The 21,030-nt window shown below is 41.9% G+C and overlaps 2 non-coding genes across 2 annotated transcripts; one reads left to right on the top strand and one right to left on the bottom strand.

Moving 5' to 3' along the window:
* Window positions 1–12,629: 12,629 nt before the first annotated feature.
* On the bottom strand, window positions 12,630–12,700 carry trnag-gcc (transfer RNA glycine (anticodon GCC)). The gene has a single exon. It is a non-coding gene; the product is annotated as a tRNA-Gly (tRNA).
* A 4,793-nt stretch (window positions 12,701–17,493) lies between these two features.
* On the top strand, window positions 17,494–17,600 carry LOC132821991 (U6 spliceosomal RNA). The gene has a single exon (XR_009645378.1). It is a non-coding gene; the product is annotated as a U6 spliceosomal RNA (small nuclear RNA).
* The last annotated feature ends 3,430 nt before the right edge of the window (window positions 17,601–21,030 follow it).

The raw sequence follows: 21,030 nt of genomic DNA, 5'->3' as shown, positions 1-21,030 counted from the left end.
ATACTGACAATTTTTGTCCCTTGTCTCACTTCATAACAATGAGCCCTGAACATACCTGAACATCCCTGAAAACTCATGCCTCTTTCTAGAAGTGTACCTGTGACATTCAGAGCAATGTGGCATGAAGAATTTTCCCGACATCAGTGTGATGATCTTAACAGCCATGCATTGACTCCTCATACATGTCATTCTGCACCTGTCATTTTTCCAAATAATTTATAAATGAATGTGAAGAATTGAAATCTGACTTCGTGTTCAGTGGGGAATCTATTCACAAATACTTCTTATTCTTTCAGAGAAATACTTGAGAAAAGAACCAAGTGGAATGAAAGGAAGAGACCGAGAAAGACGCAGGAGCAATGACAGGAAACAGGATTCAAGAAAAGGTAAGGAATCATTGCAGGAGATGTCCAGTTTTGTTTCCACTGAGAATCTATGAGAAGTGACTGGCTTTTGAACAGTTACTTATCTCTGCAATGGAAATTGTGTTAGTTATCAGGATAGGTCCCACTTTCTTACAGGCAGACATTTGCTCAACTAATAAACCACTCAGCGACCAAAGAAGAGTTGTCATGATTTATTAGGAGCTGTTTTGTTTCTAAACTAGAAGATTGTACGTTTCATCCTTATGCTAGAGACTTGACCATGAAATCTAGGCTGATATCTCAGCACAGTGATGTGGAAGTGTTGTATGTTGGAGGTGCTGTTTTTGGATATGACTTTAAACCAAGGGTCCAGTTCAATTTAACATAACAGATCTTTTCACATTATTTTGAAGAAGTGTAGGGAGTTATCCCCCCAGTTTTCTGGTCAATATGTATCCGTCAACCAATACTGCTATAACAGATAATCCAACTATTCTCACATTGCTGCTGGTGGGATCTTGCCATGTTCTAATTTACTGCTCACACTAACATAACACATACACTTCAAATTATTTCATTGTCTCTGATATGCTTTGCGACATCCTGAGGTCTTGCTACTTAAATGCAATGCATTTGCTTTCTGATTATTGTACAACACAGGTTAAACCCCTCTGCTAACTTAAAGCAGCTGTACAGAAAAGATTCACCTCGTGCCGTAAACTGTTAAAATTCGAGAGGTAAAGACTTATCCCAGAGGCCACTATTTAAAATAAAAATTAACAACTTTACTCTTTAAGTCCAACAGAGAATATTAAAACCAACAACTATTTACAACTTCTTTCTCTAAAACCTATCTTTTACCTCCCACTCTACACTACTCGTCCAATAAAAAACCCCGATTAAGATTTATTTAACAAGTTGAACTTCCAAGACCAGCCAGCTGTTGAATCTTTTCTTTGCATTTTCCTCTGCAGATTTTCCTCTGTCATCTTTTCGATGCTCTGCTGTGCAAACTTCCTATAGACAGGTACCTTTCAGAGAGCTGTTCTGCTGGCAGTTTGTACTTGTTGGTGGTTTGGCAGTTTTCCCCCTAACTGTTCGAAATGTCCAGTTTTATAAGCCAAAACATCAGATCATTTCATTGGTTTTATATTACCAAAATACTAAATCAATCTGATTGGATTCTGGTATCTTGGGGCATAATTTAAACTGATTGGCCAAATTTGAATTTGTTTTTGTGTTCCATAGCAACACAGCTGTATTATTGATTTTAATCAACGTATTGTTACCTTGTTCAGAACACTATGTGCTGCATCAGGCAGTCCTTGCTAGCTTTTCAACTCCCTTAAAGGTACAGTACCTCTACACCTTCATATCACTATATATGAGTTGAATAAGATTTTTTTCTCTATCAAAATGTTCCCAACTGCTTGCAGATGAATTATGACTTACTCTTGACTCCATTCAGAGTCCAAATTATTCTTTTTGTTATATATACATCTTTTGGCCTCTGTACAGAGAGCAGAGTTGTACAATACTGAAGTTTTCAGCTGACATAAAACCTTGTAAATGTGCTGTCGAAACACACAGCCTGAAGAAATAAATATGTGCATGGTAGGTACAAATTGATATGAATACCTGTGAACAGATACACTTTGAAGGATATGAGTCAGCCTCACACGAATGGCTAGATTTTTAAGTAAGTCCTTCATTAACCTACACTCAAGAAAGTTATCAATATGTTCTGAGATTATCAAATACCAGCTTGAGCATTAATTGGGAACTGACAAAGTCGTGCATTACACTGAGAAAAAGATATAAGCTGAGAAAAAGCAATATGTCGAGAAAAAGAAAGAAGTATTTGCAGAAGTGTCTGCAAGAAGACCAAGCAAAGAATGCAGGATGGGAACATTGTGGAAGACACCATGCTAAAGAACAGAAAGCATGTCCTCTGTGAGGAAAGCAATGCTCTAACTGCAAAAATCTGAATCACTTTGGACAAAGTGTTTAATTAGAGAAAACAAAATAAATGTATAAATATTTAGAGATATCAGTCAAATCATTTGACAAATCCTATTCTAGGCAAAGCTAAAAATCAGACAATCAGGTTATAGTCCAACAGGTTTATTTGGAAGCACTAGCTTTTGAAGTGCTGCTTCTTCATCAGGTGGTTGTGGTACAGAACCATAAGACGCAGAGTTTATAGCAACAAGACTGTGGTGTCATGGAATGTAAAATTAAACAAATTTACCTTAAATCTTTCATCTTTTAGAATGATCATGTTAGTTTCAGTTCCTCCATATGTAAATCCCAGAACTTTTTAAAAGTTACATACTCGATAGTTTTCACAGCAGGTGCCAGCTCAGCTCAGATAATGCATTGAAGGTGTGAGGTTAAAGTCTGTCTGTGTCCCAATGTTAAGTCAGACTGATTCTATTTCTAAAGTGGGATTTACAGAATTTTACATGGATTTTTGCAATTTTTGAGCAAAATAAAATGTAATTCTGCAAGTACAAATTCACCCCACAAAATTTGATGTGAGTGTGTGCATGTAGGTGTGCGTGTAGGGGTGTGAGTATCTGTGAGAGAGTGTGTGTATGTATATGGCATGTGAGTGTAATGGCGTATAAGTCTGCGAGAGGGTACGTGTATGGATATTAGTGTAGGGGGAGTATGTGTGAGTGTACGAGAGAGAGCTTGTGTATGAGAAAGGGTCTGCATGATTTTGTGTGTGTGTGTGTGTGTGTGTGTGTGTGTGTGTTTAAGAGAGAGAAAGAGAGAGGGAGACAGAGACAGAGAGAAAGTGTGTTGGACTATAACCTGGTGTTGTCTGATTTTAACTTTGTCCAAAACCGGCACCTGCAAATCATTCTCAACATTTCAGGGTCGCTGGGACAAAATCCTGGAACTGTCTCCCAACAGTACTTTGGATATCTCCACGCCACATGGAATACAGCAGTTCAAAAAGGCAGATCACCACACCACACCTACATAACATGACAATTTGGTATTGTAAGGTCTAACTTCATAATTCTGTCAAATAGCCCACAGAGCACAACAAATAGCAAATGTGGTCAAGACAGATGGTTTGTGACTGTTAGAATGATCCCTGCAAAAGGCAAGCATCAGGTGAATGTGAAATGTTAGGTGGACACTGGAGCTTTGTTTCACATCATGGGCTTCATCGACCTGCCCAAATGCAGTTTAGAGCTTGCTGTAAAGATAGGAATGAAGATCTGGCATTCCATACAGTAAACGTTAAGCAAAATATACTCATCTAAGCTGATGCTTGGACTTTCAGAGGAGATTTGTTGCATTTTGCAAGACATGAACCTATTGACTACTGAATAGGTTCAGAAGACAGGTCTTGAATGTCTTCCATGTGCATACCATCTTGGAGTAAAGAAGAGTTTCAGATGCCCTCAAGTCTAGCCTGAAATTCAAAATTGGACAGCTGGCGAAAGAGAGAGTAGAGAAGAAAACAACAGCTCAGACAGGCTGGATTAGTACCCAGGGAGCGGTGAAACAAAAACCCCAAAAAAAATCCTGCATGGATCCAAAGGATTGTTTGAGGCTTTGAAGAGATCTCACTTCCCCATACCAACCATGAAGGCATTTTTCTATAACTTAACAAGCAAAGGTCTTCACTATACTCATTGGAAGGATGTTCACTTATACAGGAAGCTGAATATAGGCAACAGTATTCTAACTACAATCTGGGTGCCATTTGGAAGATGTAGATGGCAGCACGTGCCATGGTGGTTGCCCTGTTCCAGCAATGTATCAGAACAGGAGATAGTCATTGATCTTCCTGGAGTGAAAGCTATTGTGGGTGATCTGCTCCTCTATGGATGAAGAGATATAATAGGAAAGACTGTCACAGAGCATGATCAAAATCTAGCATGGCTGCATGGAGAGCTTACCAGTTGAGCTTGAAGCTAATTCAGCAAAAAGATGTAATTGAAGATTCCTGAAGTTAAATACATTGGTCATGTATTCAGAGTAAAAAAGACTTGGTTCAAATCATGATGAGGTGAGCATTGCAACAGAGATGCAGAAACCAACAGATGGGAGAGCAGTCTAATAATTTGTTGGATTTGTGAACTACAGGACAGAGTTCTTACCTCAATTGCCCTCATAGCAAGGGCAAACAGACCTGAAGGCAGTTTTCACTCTATCACCTTCATTAAATATCATTATATCAAGCAATTAACAACCACAGCTCAACATGCCCAAGCTGTCATCAACCCAGCAGATACTGAATCTGAAAGACAAGCATCCAAAGCAAGCAAACAAGAGACAAGATGCAAATCTCCAAGTACTTCTGGATACGGTGATAAAAGGACATCCTGAAGCCTACAAGGACGTACCTGTTGCTATAAAAGAGTATTGATCTTGTAGAGATAGCATGATAGCTCAAGGTAACATCTTGTACAAAGGAAATCGATTCATTATCCCTAGGGAGCTGAGAAAAGAAACATTCAATTGCATCGATACAAACGGTCAAGGAATTGAGTCTGGTCTGACGAAGACAATAGAGTGGCTCTACTGACCAAACATAAATGTGATTAGCAACACATCATCCAGTGCAATCCTTGTCATGAATACCAAGCTGAACAAGCCAAAGAAACACATGACATATGATACCCCCAGAGGTAAAAACAATGACTGCAGATGCTGGAAACGAGATTCTGGATTAGTGGTGCTGGAAGAGCACAGCAGTTCAGGCAGCATCCATGCTGCCTGAACTGCAGTGCTCTTCCAGCACCACTAATCCAGAATATGATACCCCCAACAGATCTTTGCTGAATTTTGGAGAAGCAGAAAGTGGGTACTGCAGATGCTGGAGGTCAGAGTCGAGAGTGTGGTGCTGGAAAAGCACAGCAGGTCAGGCAGCATCTGAGGAGCAGGAAAATTGATGTTTCAGGCATTAGCCCTTTATTAAGAAACCTTGGAATGTTGGAGAAAGTCTCTTCACTTTCACAGGTTATCTCATCATAAAAAGTTACTTTGACACTGGGGGTTAGACAATAATGGCTATCAGTGAGACTAGAGGATGCTGGAAAGCACTCAATCATTATGCCTTTCCAGATGTAAGTGCTGAGTGAAAATGGTTTTCGATTCATGAGAGCAGAATTCAGACATTTTGCAAATGAAATTCTTCACCATCCATCACCTTCACATGATCCACACTCAAACTGAGAAGCTGAAGAAACAGTCAAATTCAAACAATCATCAAAGGGATCATTAATAAAATCCAGCAGAAGCTTACACAAGACTACCCTGGAGTGGGAAAATGTACAGAGACAATGGAAGGTAGACCAGCCCAATGACTAATGTCATACCACACTCAAACTACACTAAGAATAGCTAAAAATTTACTGAAATCAGGAATTGTAACAGGAATCAGGAGAAAAGGAGGTAATGGGACCTAATTTTACCACCTCATTTTCCACTTGGGAAATCTACAGCCTTCTGGACTCAATACTGAGTTCAACAACGAGAGGGCTTGAGCAACTCCCCACACACTCACAGACAAGACCTTTTTATTGTTGTGGTTCTGTTCGCCGAGCTGGAAGTTTTTGCTGCAAACGTTTCGTTCCCTGGCTAGGGAACATCATCAGTGCTATTGGAGCCTCCTGTGAAGCGCTGCTTTGATGTTTCTTCCAGTATTTATAGTGGTTTGTTCTTGCCGCTTCCGGGTGTCAGTTTCAGCTGTAGTAGTTTGTATGTGGGGTCCAGGTCGATGTGTCTGTTGATGGATGTTCTTGCCGCTTCCGGGTGTCAGTTTCAGCTGTAGTGGTTTGTATATGGGGTCCAGGTCCATGTGTCTGTTAGTGGAGTTTGTGGATGAATGCCATGCCTCTAGGAATTCCCTGGCTGTTCTCTGTCTGGCTTGTCCTATGATGGTAGTGTTTTCCCAGTCAAATTCATGTTCCTGGTTGTCTGAGTGTATGGCTACTAGGGATAGCTGGTCGTGTCGTTTTGTGGCTAGCTGATGTTCATGGATGCGGATTGTTAGCTGTCTTCCTGTTTGTCCTATATAGTGTTTTGTGTAGTCCTTGCATGGTATTTTGTAAACTACGTTAGTTTGGCTCGTGCTGGCTATTGGGTCCTTTGTTCTAGTGAGTTGTTGTCTGAGTGTGGAAGTTGGCTTGTGTGCTGTTATGAGTCCTAAGGGTCGCAGTAGTCTGGCTGTCAGTTCTGAGACGCTCCTGACGTATGGTAGTGTGGCTAGTCCTTTTGGTTGTGGCATGTCCTCGTTCCGTGGTCTATCTCTTAGGCATCTGGTGATAAAGTTGCGTGGGTATCCGTTTGCGTGGACAAACTAACCCACAAACAGGAGGACACTACAACACACACCTGGGTTAAAAACCTCTCCCACAGACAGCTCACAGACATGGAAAGAACTATACTGGCCAAGGGACTCAAATACAACTACAGGGATGCCAACACAGCAGACTTCCTTGCAGCACTAGAATGCACACTCAGGAACAATGGACTGACAGAAGAGACACAACAAACAGTGAGACAAACGGTCGTACCTATGATGATAAGAAAACGACATACACATAACCTCAACACCAAGGAGAGGGAAGCACTGAAAGCACTGAAAAATGACAAGAACATAATCATACTACCGGCAGATAAAGGCAGAATGACGGTCATCTTAGATAAATCAGACTACATCAATAAAGCACAACAACTACTCGCAGACACCAACACCTACCAAATGAAGGATTCCGACCCCACACCACAACTCACCAATAGAATAATCAACACACTAAGGAATCTACAAAAAAACGGACAGATAACCAAAGCGGACCAGCAAAGAATGAAACCTGAAAGCAACAACACCCCCAGATTCTACGGACTACCCAAAGTACACAAACCAGACATCCCACTCAGACCCATAGTATCACTACCAGGGACACCAGCATACAAACTGGCCAAAGAACTACAGCAAAAACTGAAACACCTAGTCAGCGGATCCAAACACTCCATACAATCAACACAGGAATTCTTGGACATCATCAGGAATACACACATAGACAAAGAAGAAACCATGGTATCATTCGACGTGACGGCACTGTTCACATCAATTGACAAAACCCTAGCCAGAGAAACAATAGCCAACCTACTGGACATACATAACAGAACACAGGAGGCCGAACCTATCAACAAGGACGGCATACTTAAACTACTAGACCTGTGCCTCACCACACACTTTACATTCAACAATCAGATATACGAACAAATCAACGGAACACCCATGGGATCACCAATCTCGGGACTCATAGCAGAGGCAGTCATGCAAAGGTTAGAACATACAGCCCTACCACAAATCCAACCCAAACTCTGGATCAGATACGTCGATGACACCTTCGTAATCATCAAAAACACAGAAATAGAAAAAACACACCGAATCATCAACGCCACACTCAGGAATACAATTCACGAGAGAAGAGGAAAAGGATAGCCAACTCCCATTCCTAGACGTGTTAGTAGAGAGAACACCCAACGGAGAATTCACCACAAGGGTACACAGGAAACCAACACACACAGACCAAGTCCTTAACTATGAAAGTAACCACCCTAACACACACAAACGAAGCTGCATCAGGACACTATTCAAAAGAGCCACAACACACTGCAGTACACCAGAACTGTGAAAAGAGGAAGACGAACACCTATACAAGGTATTCGCCAAAAACGGATACCCACGCAACTTTATCACCAGATGCCTAAGAGATAGACCACGGAACGAGGACATGCCACAACCAAAAGGACTAGCCACACTACCATACGTCAGGAGCGTCTCAGAACTGACAGCCAGACTACTGCGACCCTTAGGACTCATAACAGCACACAAGCCAACTTCCACACTCAGACAACAACTCACTAGAACAAAGGACCCAATAGCCAGCACGAGCCAAACTAACGTAGTTTACAAAATACCATGCAAGGACTACACAAAACACTATATAGGACAAACAGGAAGACAGCTAACAATCCGCATCCATGAACATCAGCTAGCCACAAAACGACACGACCAGCTATCCCTAGTAGCCATACACTCAGACAACCAGGAACATGAATTTGACTGGGAAAACACTACCATCATAGGACAAGCCAGACAGAGAACAGCCAGGGAATTCCTAGAGGCATGGCATTCATCCACAAACTCCACTAACAGACACATGGACCTGGACCCCATATACAAACCACTACAGCTGAAACTGACACCCGGAAGCGGCAAGAACATCCATCAACAGACACATCGACCTGGACCCCACATACAAACTACTACAGCTGAAACTGACACCCGGAAGCGGCAAGAACAAACCACTATAAATACCGGAAGAAACATCAAAGCAGCGCTTCACAGGAGGCTCCAATAGCACTGATGATGTTCCCTAGCCAGGGAACGAAACGTTTGCAGCAAAAACTTCCAGCTCGGCGAACAGAACCACAACAACGGACACCCGAGCTACAAATCTTCAACCAGACTTTAGACCTTTTTATCATATAGTCTGCTATTACACACAGCCCATTATGAGCCACTAATAGCCCCCATTAGCAGCTATTCATTCTCTGAGGCTGACCATTATTGACTCCTTTGTCTGCGCAACTGTTTTTCTTGCTTATTCAGCTCAAGCTTCATCTATCGTTTACTGCTTGATGAGGGAAATTTTAAGAGAATCAACAAATTGGCGGGAAATGTTCTTATCTTCGGGAGAGGTGGAGAGTGTTGAAGATAATGGCCATAGTGGCAATACTTATTTGTGTATTTGTTTCAATCTTTCTGCCTGAAGGTTTGAATCAGGAATTGTCTGTATTTGTCATGTAGTTTTCTTTCATTTCTCCCATCAAGCCACAAAAGGGTCAGCACAGAATATTAATTAAATCAAAAATAAAAAGTCTTTAAATTTAATATTCTGTTGCTTAATGATTTCTTGCATATAGAGTCATAGAGATGTATAGCATAGAAACAGACCCTTTGGTCCAACCCGTCCATGCCAACCAGATATCCCAACGCAATCTAAACACACCTGCCAGCACCCAGCCCATATCCCTCCAAACCCTTCCGATTCCTATACCCATCCAAATGCCTCTTAAATGTTGCAATTGTACCAGCCTCCATCACTTCCTCTGGCAGTTTATTCCATACACGTACCACCCTCTGCATGAAAAATTTGCCCCTTAGGTCTTTTTTATATCTTTCCCCTCTCAACCTAAACCTATGCCCTCTAGTTCTGGACACTCGGACCCCAGGGAAAAAAACTTTGCCTATTTACCCTATCCATGCCCTTCATAATTTTGTAAACCTCTATAAGGTCACCCCTCAGCCTCTGACGCTCCAGGGAAAACAGTCCCAGCACATTCAGCATCTCCGTATAGCTCAAATCCTCCAATCCTGGCAACATCCTTGTAAGTCTTTCCCATAGGAAGGAGACCAGAATAGCACACAATATTCCAACAGTGGCCTAACCAATGTCCTGTACAGCCGCAACATAAACTCCTGACTCCTGTACTCAATACACTGACCAACAAAGAAAAGCATACCAAATGCCTTCTTCACAATCCTATCTACCTGCGACTCCACTTTCAAGGAGCTATGAACCTGCACTCCAAGGTTTCTTTGTTTAGCAACACTCCCTAGGACCTTACCGTTAAGTGTATTAGCCCTGCTAAGATTTGCTTTCCCAAAATGCAGCACCTTGCATTTATCTGAATTAAACTCCATCTGCCACTTCTCAGCCCATTGGCCTATCTGGTCAAGATCCTGTTGTAATCTGAGGTAACCCTCTTTGCTGTCCACTACACCTCCAATTTTGGTGTCATCAGCAAACTTACTTACTGTTGTACCTCTTCTGCTCACATCCAAATCATTTATGTAAATGACAAAAAGTAGAGGTCCCAGCACTGATCCTTGTGGAACTCCACTGGTCACCGGCTTCCAGTCTGAAAAACAATCCTCCACCACCACCCTCTCTCTTCTACCTTTGAGCCAGTTCTGTATCCAAATGGCTAGTTCTCCCTGTATTCTGTGAGATCTAACCTCGCTAATCAGTCTCCCCTGTGGAACCTTGACGAATGCCTTACTGAAGTCCATATATATCACATCTACCACTCTGCCCTCATCAATCTTTGTTACTTCTTCAAAAAGCTCAATCAAGTTTGTGAGACATGATTTCCCACGCACAAAGCCATGTTGACTATCTCTAATCAGTCCTGGCCTTTCCAAATATATGTTCATCCTGTCCCTCAGGATTCACTCCAACAATGTGCCCACCACCGAGGTCAGGCTCACTGGTCTATAGTTCCCTGGCTTGTCCTTACCACCCTTGTTAAACAGTGGCACCATGTTTGCCAACCTCGAGTCTTCCGGCACCTCACCTGTGGCTATAGATGATACAAATATCTCAGCAAGAGGCCCAGCAATCATTTCTCTAGCTTCCCACAGAGTTCTTGGGTATACCTGATCAGGTCCTGGGGATTTATCCACTTTTACCCGTTTCAAGAAATCCAGCACTTCTTCTGTAATCTGGACATTTTGAAAGATGTCACCATCTATTTCCCTACAGTCTATATCTTCCATATCCTTTTCCACAGTAAATACTGATGCAAAAAACTCATTTAGTATCTCCCCCATTTTCTCCTGTTCCACACAAAGGCAGTTTTGCTGATCTTTGAGGGGCCCTATTCTCTTTTCTCGTTAATGCATTTGTAAAAACCTTTTGGATTCTCCTTAATTCTATTTGTCAAAGCTATCTCATGTCCCCTTTTTGCCCTCCTGATTTCCCTCTTAAACATACTCCTACTTCCTTTATACTCTTCGAAGTATTCACTCAATCTATCCTGTCTATACCTGACATCTGCTTCCATCTTTTTCTTAACCAAACCCTCAATTTCTTTAGCCATCCAGCATTCCGTATACCTACCAGCCTTCCCTTTCACCCTGACAGGAATATACTTTCCCTGGATTCTTGTTATCTCATTTCTGAAGGCTACCCATTTTCCAGCCATCCCTTTAACTGCGAACATCTGCCTCCAATCAGCTTTCGAAAGTTTGTGCATAATACCATCAAAAATGGCCTTTCTCAATTTAGAACTTCAACTTTTGGATCTCGTCTATCCTTTTACATGGCTATTTTAAAACTAATAGAATTATGGTTACTGGCCCCAAAGTGGTCCCCCACTGATACCCCAGTCACCTGCCCTGCCTTATTTCCCAAGAGTAGGTCAAGTTTTGCACCTTCTCTAGTAGGTACATCCACATACTGAATCAGAAAATTGTCTTGTACGTGCTGAACAAGTTGCTCTCCATCTAAATCTTTAACACTATGGCAGTCCCAGTCTATATTTGAAAAGTTAAAAATCCCCTACAATAACCACCCTATTATTCTTACAGATAGCTGAGATCTCCTTACAAGTTTGTTTCTCAATTTCCCTCTGACTATTAGAGGTGTATAATAAAATCCCAATAAGGTGATTATCCCTTTCTTATTTCTCAGTTCCACCCAAATAACTTCCCTGGATATATTTTCGGGAATATCCTCCCTCAGCACAGCTGTAATGCTATCCCTTATCAAAAATGCCACTTCCCCTCCTCTCTTGCCTCCCTTTCTATCCTTCCTGTAGCATTTGTATCCTGGAACATTAAGCTGCCAGTCCTGCTCATCCCTGAGCCATGTTTCTGTAATTGCTATGATATCTCAGTCCCATGTTCTTAACCATGCCCTGAGTTCATCTCCCTTCCCTGTTAGGCCCCTTGCATTGAAATAAATGCAGTTTAATTTATTAGTCCTACCTTGTCCCTGCCTGCCCTGACCGTTAGACTCACTTCTGTTCTTAATTGTACCAGTCTCAGATTGATCTATTTCCTCACGATCTCCCTGGGTCCCACCAGCACCTCCCCCGCTACCCCCATCCCCCACCCCACACCTTGCTAGTTTAAATCCTCCCGAGCAACTCTAGCAAATTTCCCTGTCAGTATATTAGTTCCCTTCCAATTTCGGTGCAACCCGTCCTTCTTGTACAGGCCACTTCTACCCCAAAAGATATTGCAATGATCCAAAAATGCTAATCCTTTTCCATACACCAGCTCCTCAGCCATGCACTCATCTGCTCTGTCCTCCTATTCCTGCCCTCACTAGCTTGTAGCACTAGGAGTAATACATATATTACTACCTTTGAGGACCTCCTTTTTAAATTTTGGCCTAACTCTCTGTAATCTCCCTTCAGAATCTCAAAAAATGTTGCAATGGCCGGGAATCAAACCCAGGCCTCCCGTGTGGCAGGCAGGAATTCTACCACTGAACCACCAATGCAGAGGTGTGATCCAGTTATCTCCTACAATGATGCTGTGCTCGGCGTATTCTAGTTGTTCATCCCTCAGTATATATGGGAAGGTGGAGCATGTAGTTGAGTTGGTCCTCCCTTCAATAGCTGCTGCAAACAACATTTGAACATTGTGACAACAAAATAAAAAGAAAGGATGTAACAACCAAGATCACTGTTCCCTGGGCCAAGGATATTCCCAAGGATCCCAGCCATCCTATGGCCCAAAGCCATAGGTTCGAAACCGGGGTTGTTTAAGCTTGATCACTTCCTTGTGAATATGGTCAGCAATATCAGTCATTTCTTCAGCGTTGTCTGGGATGTATGTGCAATGTTCCTTGCCAATGAGTTTACATGTGCCTCTTTTTTCTGCTGGTAGCTAATCAAAGGCCATCCACTTCTGTAATGCTGTTCAGATGGCGATCATTTCAGGGTTAATCTTGCCAAGGGCCTGAGATGTGTCCTTTGCTACCTCTTCTAGGATAGCCGCCATATTGACAGATTCTCTGGCAAGCTTGGCTACACCATACCAAGGAAAGAAGATGGCAAAAAAAAGGTTCTGTTTCTGTAATGGCAAGTTTGAGGTGTCTTAATGATCCCTTCAGGAGTGATGACGTATGGTGTATGAATGACACCACATAACCTAGGTAACACGATGCTGTCCAGGATGGTGGTAACCATGTGTATACATTGTGTCCACAGACAAAGTAAGTGCCATTGTATGGGATAAAGTGACTTATATATTCAGGAAACCGAACAGGATTAAAAGTTTGTGCTGAGGTGAGGTTGGTAAAATTAAGTTTAGAGTAGGCAAAGTGCCAGTAAAATATTGAATGCTCTGACTTGAAGATCCCCCGGCTCAGATCTATTAGGATAAATAGGAACAATTGGTCTTCCCACCCTTGATGTCTTGGTAATGGTTACAAATGGTGCTATATGGGAGGTATTGAATTGGGGTAGGTACCAACCTTCAAAAGCAGAAAAGCTGTCCTCTGCTGATTTCCACTTATTTTGGGTACCATTAATGTCCACCCAACATAACCTAGTGTCTGCAGAAGATTTGCCAGCCAAGTGAATCCCTGCCATTAGGGATCCATTCTAGTCAGTGATCCATTCCGCCACTTCAGATGCGAGGAAAGGAGTAAGTCTCAGAAGAACACTGACCTTTGAATGTATTGGAATGTGTGAACAAACCCAGCAACTGGAGACATTAGTATGTTTGGCATAAACATATGACATAATCGTGTTAAGATTAAGTACCCATCTGTTCTCAGTGAGATCAAGATAGAGAGAATTGCAATTTCCATGCTTATGCTCATAATTGTGATATTATTAATTACAGTTGCCACTTAACTACATCACATATACATTTATATTTGACCTTAAGTTATTTCAGCTTCTGTCCTTAGGTCATGAATCCCATTCTTGCTGCTTGTTGGTGATTATATGGTGCAGGGCTCTTAAAACCTGAGAGAGAGAGAGAGAGAGAGAGAGAGAAAGAGAGGAGCAGACATGTTTGCGGCTGTTAATTTCTTTGCAGCTTTAATTGAACAGAATGTTTCTCTTTACCAATTCAATTCTCACTAACAAGCATGCTCCTATTACCTGTTAATATTATCTCATGAGATCCATCCCATCGAGGAGACAAGGCTCCCTTGCTTGAGATTATTTTTACCGTAACCTTTGATCCTGGGGCTGGTATTCCAGTTTATCCTGGGCATCCCTCAGACTCTCAGTCAGTGACAAGCTGCTGGCCTTGTGCTTGTCTGTAAACTATGTGTAAATGCTTAAGACTGATTTCATGTAATCCCAGATGTGTCCTTTGCTGTTAGTGAGTTCTGCTCCCCCAACTGCTTCTTGATATTTTGAATTGCTGGATTATTAAATAAATGGATAGAAAATCAAGGGCAACTATAGATTTTATTCCAGTTGTCTTGACAGAAATTGTGTCACTGAGATGGTACACAAATTCAAGCCTACTATTTCCTCAATTTCTCCATTAGCAAATCACACACACATACACACACACACACACACACACACACACACACACACAATTATGGTTAGAATGACAGCAAAGTCCTGTTCATGGATTTGATGAGATTATTCTTTTGCTGACAAAAACGCTACTTCTTAATTTTCTTTCTCCAGACACTTTCACTTGTTGGTAGGAGACACAGGATGACTGGTTCACATTTATAAAACATCTCTGACTCATTGTTTAAAAGTCACAGCTTATGGCAACTGCTGGAATAAAATGTTCATTTGTTTTCTTAAGATTTAACTAGATTTTGCCACAGAGAACTGAAACAGGTCTTGGGCATGTGGAGATCTGATGGCGACTCAATTTCTTATTCACAGGCCCAAGCTGTTCATCTATGTGACAACCAATCACATAGTTGTTGGCAGGCAGAACAGTTTTGTCATCATAACTGGTCACCAACCCATAGATCAGTTACTTGTTGCTGACTAAATCTCTATTTGTAAACCACCTTTGGCTTTAACTTGTCTGTTCTAAATACGATCTATCAGAGTCGGCTTGGGGTTTCTGAATGGTAAATCATGTTTGACTAATTTGCACAAGTTCTTTAAAGGTGTTCTCGAGGAAAACACTGAAACACAGGCTATTAGGCTCGATGGGATTGTGATTCACGAAGAGGAGTTGTTAGCAATTCTGGCAAGTGTGAAAATAAATAAGTCCCCTGGGCTGGATGGGATTTATCCTAGGATTCTCTGGGAGGCCAGGGTGGAGATTGCAGAGCCCTTGGCTTTGATCTTTACATTGTCATTATCTACTGGAATAGTGCCCAATGCCTAGAGGATAGCAAATGTTGTTCCCTTGTTCAAGAAGGGGAGTAGAGATAGACCCAGTAATTATAACCAGTGAGCCTTACTTCAGTTGTGTTGGAAAGGTTATAAGAGATAGGATTTATAATCATCTATAAACAAATATATTGATTAGGAATAGTCAACGTGGTTTTGTGAAGAGTAGGTCATGCCTCACAAACCTTATTGAGTTCTTTGAAAAGGTGACCAAACAGGTGGATGAGGGTAAAGCAGTTGATGTGGTGTATATGGATTTCAGTAAGATACTTGAAAGGCTCCTCACAGTAGCCTATTGCACAAAATACAGAGGCATGGGATTGAGGGTGATTAGCCGCTTGGATCAGAAATTGACTAGCTGAAAGAAGACAGAGGGTAGTGGTTGATGGGAAATTTTCATCTTGGAGTTCCATTACGAGTGGTGTACCACAAGGATCTGTCGTTCGTGATTTTTATAAATGACCTAGATGAGGGCATAGAAGGAAGGGTTAGTAAATTCGAGGATGACACTAAGGTGGTGGAGTTGTGGATAGTGCTGAAAGATGTTGCAGATTATAGAAAGATCTAGATTAGTTGCAGAGCTGGGCTGAGAGATGGCAAATGGAGTTTAATGCAGAAAAGTGTGAGGTAGTTCACTTTGGAAGGAGCAACAGGAAGAAAGAATAGATTAGATTCCCTACAGTGTGGAAACAGACCTTCTGCCCAATAAGTCCACACTGACCCTCTGAAGAGTATCCCACCCAGATCTATTTCCCTCTGACTAACACTATGGGCAATTTAGCACCGCAAGTTCATGTGACTTGTACATTTTTGGACTGTGGGAGGAAACCAGAGCACCCGGAGGGGACCCGCACTGACACGGGGAGAATGTGCAAACTCCACAAAGACAATTGCCCGAGGCTGAAATCAAACGAGGGTCCCTGGCACTGTGAGACAGCAGTGCTAACCACTAAGCCACCATGCTGCCCTGTACTGAGCTCATGGTAGATAAGTAGAGAGATCTCGGTGTCCATGTACATAGATCCATGAAAATTGCCACCCAGATTGATAGGGTTGCTAAGAAGGCATATGGTGTGTTTACTTTTATTGGTAGAGGGATTGAGTTTTGGCACCATGAGGTCATGTTGCAGCTGTACAAAACTCTGATGCAGCCGCACTTGGAGTATTGCATACCGTTCTGGTCACCAACTTAAAAGAAGGATGTGGAAGCTTTGGAAAGGGTTCAGAGGAGATTTACTAGGATGTTGCCTCGTATGGAGGGAAGGTCTTTATGAGGAAAGGCTGAGGGACTTGAGGCTGTTTTCATTAGAGAGAAGAAGGTTGAGAGGTGACTTAATTGAGACATACAAGATAAACAGAGGGTTAGACCAGGTAGACAGTGAGAGCTTTTTTCCTCAGATGACTGATGGCTAGCACAAGGGGACATAATTTTAAATTGATATATTATAAATTTAAATATAGGACATATAGGTGTCAGAGGTAGTTTCTTTATACAGAGAGTAGTAGGGGCGTGGAACACCCTGCCCGCAACAGTAGCCAACTCACCAACTGTAAGGGCATTTAAATGGCCATTCAATAAACACATGGATGAAAGTGGAATAGCATAGGATTTGTAGCCTTCAGATTGGTTCCACAGGTCGGTGCAATATTGTGGGCCGAAGGCCCTTTTCCGTGCTGTAATGTTCTATTTCCTATGTTATATGTAGCAAATGGATAATGGCAATCCTGTAGATGTAGAATGTCTAGACTTGCAGAAAACATTCAACAAAGTGCCACACAAAAGGTTAATACAAAAAGTATGATCATATGGGGTTAGAGGTAATTTATTAGCTTGGATAGAGGATTAGCCAACCAACAGAACACACACAGCCAGGATAAATGGGCCGATGTTTGCAAGATGTAATTATTGGGGCTCCATTGGGTTCAGTTCTTGGATTCCACTTATTTATAATCTATATTTATGCTCGCTTCGGCAGCACACATACTGAAATTGGAACACTACAGAGAAGATTAGCACAGTCCCTGCGCAAGGATGACATGCAAATTCGTGAAGTGCTCCATATTTTAAGTGGGCGGCAGGGTGGCACAGTGGTTAGCACTGCTGTCTCACAGCGCCAGAGACCCGGGTTCAATTCCTGACTCAGGTGACTGACTGTGTGGAGTTTGCACGTTCTCCTCATGTCTGTGTGGGTGTGCTCCGGTTTCCTCCCACAGTCACAAAGATGTGCAGGTCAGGTGAATTGGCCATGCTAAATTGTCCATAGTGTTAGGTAAAGGGGTAAATGTAGGGGAATGGGTGGGTTGCGCTTCGGCAGGTTGGTGTGGACTTGTTGGGCCGAAGGGCCTGTTTCCAAACTGTAAGTAATCTAATATTAGTGACTTGGATGCATGAATAGAAAATACAACAGTCAAATTTGCAAATGACACTAGGTGGGCAAGTAATTTGCAATGAAAAAATTTACAAATGGTGTGGATAGGTTAGGTGAATAGGCCAAAATTTGGTGGATAAAGTTAGTTGGTAAGTCTCTGGTAATCCATTTTGGAATAGAAAGGCCTTTTCTTGTCTAAATGGAGAGAAAATTGAGAGTGCTTCAGTGCAGAGGGATCTGGGTGTCTTGTGCATGAATTTCAGGAAACTAAAATTAAGGTGTAACAGGTAATAAGAAAGGGAAATTGAATTTTGGTGTTAATTGCTGAAGGAATAGAGTAGAAAAGTAGGGAAGTATTGTTGCAAACATGCAGGGCATTGGTGAGAATGTACCTAGAGTATTGCATACTGTTTTGGTCCCCTTACTTGAGGAGGAATGTACTTATATTGGTGGTAGAACAGAGGAAGTTCTTTACTTTAATTCCAGAGATGAGGGGCTTGTCTTATGATGAGAGATTAAGGAGGTTAGACCAATACCGTCTGGAGTTTAAAAGAATGAGAGGAGATCTAATTAAGATATATAAGATGGTGAAGGGGATTGACAAAGTAGACATAGAAAGGATCTGTACTCACTTGGGACAATCTGGAACAAGAGGTCAGATTTAGTTAGATTTATTATTGTCTCATATATACCAAATACAGTGAAAAGTGATGCTTTGTGCTACCACACTCCTGTATCATCTTGAAACACAGAATATAATGCAAGATATTAATGCAGTCGAGTTCATCTTTACATTTCCTTCAAAGGTGGCCTCCCTTTCTCCTTGTTACAGACTCCAGGGTCTCAATTACTCCAGGGCCTCCAGCAGGGCTCCCATGACCGCTGTCCTGTGATTGTGGTCACAGTTTAAGTTGGGATAGCAGATTTAAAACACAGATGAGGAGCTATCAATTCTCTGAATGGGTCATGCACCTATGAAATTCAGTACCCCAGAGTCTGGAGGATTCTGGGACATTGAGTAAATTTAAGAGGAGAAAGTTAATTAGTAATGGGTTGAAGAGTTATGGAGAGCAGAAAAGAAGGTAGAGTTGAGTCCAAGATATGATTAACCACAATCGTATGAAACACTGAGCAAGTTCAAGGGGCCGAATTACCTACTCCTGCTCTTGGTTCTTATTTCCTTATGTCTGTTAACTATCTACTCCAGCAACTGTGAAATAACATTTACAACATGTGTCAGTTTCTTGTTTTTTGGTTTCTTGTTTTGGGGAGCAAGGTGGTACAGCGGTTAGCACTGCTGCCTCACAGCGCCAGAGACCTGGGTTCAGTTCCCGCCTCAGGCTACTGACTGTGTGGAATTTGCACATTCTCCCCGTGTCTGTGTGGGTTTCCTCTGGGTGCTCCAGTTTCCTCCCACAGTCCAAAGATGTGCGGGTCAGGTGAATTGGCCATGCTAAATTGCCCGTAGTGTTAGGTAAGGGGTAAATGTAGGGGTATGGGTGGGTTGTGCTTCGGCGGGTCGGTGTGGACTTGTTGGGCCGAAGGGCTTGTTTCCACACTGTAAATAATCTAATAAGTGAGGCAATCCCTCAACAATCTTGATTTTTAAAACTTTTCTCCAATTTTAGTCCACAATCAAAACAGAATCATAGAGTCATGCAGCAGAGAAACAGACCGTACGATGCAATTTGCCCATGCTGATCATGTTCCCAAATTAAACTTGTCCCACTTGCCTCTTTTTGGCCCATATCCCTCCGAACCTTTCCTATTCATGCACTTATCCAAATGTCTTTTAAACAATGCAATTGTAGCGGCATCCAACACTAGATTTGTATTTAGCTCAGTTGGCTAGGTGGTTGGTTTATAAAGCAAGTGTGATGCCAGCAGTATGAGTTCAACTCACATCACTGGCTGAGGTTACCTTGAAAGACTGGAGTGGATTCCTGGCTCAATGTTTAACACTGCTGCCTCACAGTGCCATGGATTTTGGTTCAATTCCACCCTTAGGCAACTGTCTGTGCAAAGTTTGCATTGCTGTCTGCGTAGGCTTCCTCAAGGTGTTCTGGTTTCCACCCACAGTCCAAGGATCTGCAGGCTAGGTGGATTATCCATGAGAAATGCAGGGTTATAGGGTGTGCTGCTGTTGGGAGGGTCAGTGTGGACTTGATAGGCTGAATGGCCTCATTCCACATTGTAGGGATTTTATGATTTTTCTAGTAGTTCATTTAACATGTAAACAACTCTCTGTGTAAAAATGTTGCTCCCTCACATTATTTTTAAAACTTCCTCCTCTCCCCTTAAAAATATGCCCTCTCATTTTGAACTCCCCCCACCCTTGGGAAAAGACCTTTGCTATCTGTCTTTACAATTACAGCTGTAATATTTCAACTTTTCTCATTGCAGATAATCTGTTCCACCTTAGAAATTGAACTAATTATCAAAAAAATTCAACATTTTACAGGAAAACATCCACACAGAAAAGAATATTCCATTTCTGTTGAACCAGAAGGTAAGATAGATCCCTAATAATCACTGATCGATTTCCTTACATGTACATCAATTGCACAATCAGTGATGCTGGGGGAGTTCAACTAATGGAAATGCATTGAGTTTCCTGAAATTCAGCTTACAGAGTAATTATGTTTTTGAATGAACTCACTAGATGTTTACTTTCCATTGTGTCTCAGCAGACCAGACTTGCATACCAAAATAATAATGTATCAATAACAATTGGTTTAGACCCTGACATACGGTATTAGTCTAACATGCCTGGCTTTACAACTCTTCAGATTACATTGAAATTACTTGAAACAGCAACATGGAGATCTACGTCAGGCTGATGACTCAAGATTAACCATGTCACACAATCTAACAATGTCATAGCTGTCCCTTTGTGTTCTGTATGGTTAGTGATTCGGCCTTTGATCTGTCCAAGCTGAAGATTGATTTCTGTGATGGTGGGATCCCAGGAGGAAATTGTACACATATCCAAGATATAGATATGGGGAAAATGTAACCGGATTCTGAGTCGTGTGGCATAGCATTTGTGTCAAGCCAAGTCTCTTTGTGGAGTCCTTGTTCCAGTCTATTCCTTGTTGTAGCCCTACCTTGTCAGCCTTCCACTTGGA

This window comes from Hemiscyllium ocellatum, chromosome 13, assembly GCF_020745735.1.
Source record: "Hemiscyllium ocellatum isolate sHemOce1 chromosome 13, sHemOce1.pat.X.cur, whole genome shotgun sequence".
Lineage (NCBI taxonomy): Eukaryota > Metazoa > Chordata > Chondrichthyes > Orectolobiformes > Hemiscylliidae > Hemiscyllium > Hemiscyllium ocellatum.
This window is presented reverse-complemented; position numbering and strand designations above follow the sequence as displayed.